At 39.7% G+C, this 5316-nt stretch overlaps 1 pseudogene; it reads left to right on the top strand.

Moving 5' to 3' along the window:
- The first annotated feature begins 253 nt into the window (after positions 1–253).
- On the top strand, positions 254–2288 carry LOC145617229 (trihelix transcription factor ASIL2 pseudogene; annotated as a pseudogene).
- Positions 2289–5316: the final 3028 nt, after the last annotated feature.

Below are 5316 nucleotides of genomic sequence, written 5' to 3'. Positions count from 1 at the left end.
CAAAATCATCTTTTCTCCAATTTGCAACCCTGTTTACCACAAATAAACCAACCAATTAATCACTCTGGTTACCACAAATCACCCTGTATTTTCCTTAATCAACATTATGAAAACCACATTAACACAAGGGTATTACCGTAATTAAACAGTAATTTTTTTTTTTGAAAAAAAAAAGCAAGAAAAACTCCATCAAAACAGGCAAAGCTAAAACCAAAGTACCCTCACACACATCCATCTACCTAAAAGCCGGCAAAATGAGTCTTATTAATCACTCCGATGACCGATTAACCGGCCCTTCCAAGTCTCCCAACCCACATTACCCCACCAAATTCTCCGACTCTTTCCTGCCACGTGTCCTTCCTCGGTTTCCCATGTCTTGACGAACACACGCCGTCAAATTCCTCCCTTACTTTCCCGTCACCCTAAACGGCAATCTCAATTCAATTCAATCAATCAAACCAACCAACAAACAACTTCTTTCTCTCTCTAAAAATAAACCCTAATTTTCTCTCTCCTCTTCTTCTCCTTCACCACCAGATCCATGGATGAAGACGACGATACCCGGTCCCACACCTCAATCGGAAGCGAACCTCATTCACCGCCGTCCGGTCAGATTACGGTTACAGTTGCGGCGGCACCTCCGTCAACGACGCCGTCTTCATCTTCTCAACAATTACCGCCTCAATTGTCGCAGAGTTCGCTCACTCTCGCGCTTCCGATCCAGCAATCCCCTCGCCCTCTCGCCATCCTTGCTCCCGGCGGTGGTAGCGGCGGAGGAAGCGGTGGGAGTGGTGGTGGTGGAGGGGGAGGGGGAGGAGGGAGAGAGGATTGTTGGAGCGAAGGAGCGACATCGGTGTTGATCGACGCATGGGGTGAGAGGTACATGGAGTTAAGCAGAGGGAATCTGAAGCAGAAACATTGGAAAGAAGTGGCGGACATTGTTAGCAGCAGGGAGGATTTTACGAAGGTTCCGAAGACGGATATACAGTGCAAGAACCGAATCGATACGGTCAAGAAGAAGTACAAGGTTGAGAAACAGAAGGTTGCCAGCGGCTGTGGCCCTAGCCGCTGGCCGTTCTTTGACCGCCTTGATCGGCTTATTGGTCCTGCAGCTTCAACCCCGAACACAACCCCTAAGGGGTTGGGTTCGGGGTTGGGCCCACTGTCGACTGCGACAGTCTCCACCGGTGGACCGCTTCCTCACGGGAAGGTGGTCCCCGTTGGAATTCCGGTAGGGGTTAGACAACATCATCAACAACCCCTACCGCTCCCCTTCCCACCCCACTACCTACAGACCCCGCCCCATTTACAACAATCTCCCCATCCGCAATTACGGCCGCAACAACTGCAGCAGCAACAACGGCAGCAGCAATTGCAGCAGCAGCAATTGAGACAGAGTCTTCAATTCTCGCCCCCTAGTGGAATTCCACAGATGAGATATCATAATAATATGAATATGAATACTTCTGGTTCTGGTACTACTAGTAATGTGAGTAGGATACAGCAATTAGAGCAAATTCAAAAGCATCAGCAACAGTTTAGGAGGGTACCGCCTCCGGTTGAATCCGATTCTGATCAGGAAGAATGGTCACATGATTCAGGGGATAGTCTACCACCGGAGAGGACGGGGTTTGATCGAAGGAAGCGGCCGAGGATGGATGTTAACAGGGGAGGCGAAAGAAGGAAGGGAAAGGGTAAGGGCAGGGATAAGAAAGCGGCTGTGAAGGTGTGGGGGAGCTCGGTGAGGGATTTAACGAGGGCGATCATGAAGTTCGGGGAGGCGTATGAGGCGGCTGAGAGCGCGAAATTGCAGCACATTGTGGAGATGGAGATGCAGAGGATGAAGTTTGCTAAGGAATTGGAGTTGCAGAGGATGAAGTTTATGATGAAGACTCAACTCGAGCTTTCGCAATTGAATAATGGTAGTAATAATAGTGATAGTAGAGGTGGTGGTGGTGGAAGTGGTGGCGGTGTTGGAGGCGGCGAAAGTAATCATATGAATCATCTCCATGAGAATCATATGAATCATGCTAATAGTGATAGTAGTAATTAGTAGTTCATTGTTGGTAGAAGTAGAGAAAACAAGAGGACAGGTTAGATCACATCTCTTTATATTACGAGTAGTAGTTTGTTGATGAGCTAAAGATGATCAAAGTTTAAGTTTTTATTTGGTGGGAAAAGATTTATTTGCTCTGATTGATATTAATCATTTGATTGTGAAAATTAAAAGGGGGGTTAAAGTATTTTGTAATTGATGATTTTTATATGAGAAACTCTAGTTTATTGTCTATCTGTTAGCTTTATAGAGAATTAAATCTATGAAAGTTGTTTATTAATTTATGAGCTGAATGATATGGTAAATGCATTAGAAAGTCTGAAACTCGAGGAAGAGTTGCTGGAAAGTAGCATTTGTTAAGCATTATTTAGTGTTTGCAACTTTGCATTAGTAAAGCGCGGTTGCATTTAGCGCCCTAGATGTTATGGTAAGTGCATTGGTAAATCAGAATCTTGAGGAAGAGTTGCTGGAAAGTAGCATTTGTTAAGCATTATTTAGTTTTTGCAACTTTGCATTAGTAAAGCGCGGTTGCATTTAGCGCCCTCAATGTTATGGTAAGTGCATTGGTAAATCAGAATCTTGAGGAAGAGTTGCTGGAAAGCAGCATTTGTTAAGCATCATTAAGGCTTTCCGATTAGTAAAGTGAGGTTGCGTTAGCACCCGGCCCAACTGATATAGTAAGCAAACACTGCATTAATAAGTAGGAAACTACAGTTATAGTTGCTGGAATGCAGAAACAGCATTCTTTAAGTACTGTATTATTTATTTAGTCTTGGCAATTAGTGAAGCAAGGTTGCATTTAGCGCCCTGAGACTAGGGTAAGTGCATTGATAAGTCAGAAACTCGATTAAGAGTTGATTGAAAGCAGAATTAGTTAACCATTATAGATTTTGTGATTAGTAAAGTGAGGTTGCATTTAGCACCCTGAATGATTTGGTGAGTCTTTGTGATTAGTAAGGATGCATTTACTCATTTAGTGCCCCGGATTAGGAAAATTTGTTTATGTGAGGAAGATGGCTAGAATTGAAGTTAAAAGAATGTCTTTGCTCTATTGTATTACTGTTTTCTATACCCTTTTCAGGGGAATTTGATTCACTTTACTTTCTTTTTGAAAACTGCTTGTTTAGGCCACTGCTTTCTTAACATACAGTCAGTCCTACTACATCTGTATCTGGTCCACTGGATTTTGTTTTTTTAACAAATTGTGTTTGTGTTGAGTGACTGATTAATTGAAATTATTGAATGTGATTTCCCGCGAAGCTGGTCATCTTATCTACTACGTATGAATTTCTGCTTATTACCAGAATGAGGAAAAATATACAAAATACTATAAGTCTATTACCGAATTAGAGATTGCTTGTGTATATTCCAAAATAATACTCCCTTTGTCCGTCATTAGAGAATATGTCGGAAAGATTAATTTAGAATCATTGAATTTGAAGTGTTCCCCAAATTAGGGTAGGTGGCCGGTGTAGAAATATTAGGTGGGTATTGCTGTACGGGTGTGGCAGTGTGGGCTTGGGGGAGGTACCCGCATCCACACCGTCCGGTTGACATTCTTAATTTCTTACCCCAAAGTCCCAAACTGAATTAGAATATGTGTGCTATTTGGAATGCAACTTTGTTATGTAGTTATATTAAATTTTAGGCCCTGCTCATATCAAAAATAAGAAGTTGGCGTTTGTAGTTCTAGATTGGTTTTGGTTCTTGTTAATTATCAAATAAATGTCCCATCAATTATTTTAGTTCTAGTGATTTGAGTTACGGAGTCTTAACAAAAATTTTTAAAAAAAAAAAATATGTAAAAATACAAGTAATCTATGGAGGGGAAAAAACACTTAAGGCAATTGATTATGTTGTTGGATGAGCTGAGTTATGGGATGAAAAGCGTATGTGGAGCCCAAAAGCATGGACTTGGGCCATTCTTAAATTCAACAAATCTCGTCTGATTTCTTTATAAACTTTGTACATTTGCCTACTAACGTCTAATTTGTAATACTACGTATTTAAGCTTTATATCTCATACATTTAAAAAACAGAAAATCACAATAATGCCAAACAAGTCCTAAATAGTGAGATTTTTAAATGACATTCGCCACTGAAATATGTTTGGGACCATTAATGGTTTAGGGCCTGTTCGCTTCAACTTATTTTTCAGTTCAGTTCAGTTCTGTTTAGTTCTTATCTTAATTTCTTTCTCTCATAAAATATTCATTTCACTTGAGTTCAGCTCCAATAAGTTTAGTTCAGTTCAACTCAGTTTAGTCAATCAGAACAGACCCTTAATATAATTTTACTGCGTATAAAATATACAACTAAATAAAAAGATATAAGTAGACGAACAAAGGGGATAATCTCCCCACTTTCTACATATAGTAACCTTGTAACCTATGATGCCTAAAAAATGGACTGTCAAAGAAAATGTGTTAAATTTGTGGGGCCAAGTTTTGTTAGTTCACACAGTGTTCGTTTTACTTATTATATTGTACTCGTAGCTGTTGATGGAATTTATAATTTAGTTTTACAATCTTCACCTATCTTCCTAATTTTGCGACAAAGGTCCCAAACCATTTATATCTCTACTAGCGACCGACCAATGGTTGGCAGTCAAGTCAAAATTCTATTACTTAGTACTTATTCTACCCAAGTCGACCAATGAATTGTATTGCTAGTTTGCCACCGCCCACTGTTGCTTAGCTTACTAATTAAACACGACACAAAAATGCTCGAATTGGTTTGCTTAAACTATCCTTCTATTCTAGTTAACTTTTACAATCTTCTTTTTTTATCTATCTTATTAGTTTTTGCGGGCAGGACCGAGGGGTTAGCGCATATTCGATAGATTGGTCTTAGAAAGCAAAGTCCGGGTCTTCTAAAAATCTTTGAGCCATGCAGTTCATTCACTTAAAAGACCGCATATTTTCACCAGATTGTACACCTTACAATTCTGTATAAATTAAAGCTCATTATTTTAATTTAGGACAAGGACTCTAAACAAATCAAATTGATCTATATTTGAATATTAAATAAGATTTTGGAACGAATTTGTGCATACATCATAGGTCATTATCAATAAAGACGCTAATGAAACTAATCACGCGTTAAATAATTGTTTGCCAACTCCCAATTGATGAAGGTAACTTAGGCAAGGAGCTAGTCTATGACAGATTCCTACTTGTATTATGTCTTTATGTGTTATGCTTGCTATAGAAAAATGTAAAATTGTGTAATTTTAATTACGTAATACATATCCTTCAAAA

The sequence above is a fragment of the Chenopodium album genome, chromosome 26, assembly GCF_948465745.1.
Source record: "Chenopodium album chromosome 26, dcCheAlbu1.1, whole genome shotgun sequence".
Taxonomy (NCBI): domain Eukaryota; kingdom Viridiplantae; phylum Streptophyta; class Magnoliopsida; order Caryophyllales; family Amaranthaceae; genus Chenopodium; species Chenopodium album.
Note: the sequence above shows the minus strand (reverse complement) of the source record. Positions and strands in the feature narration are given on the sequence as shown.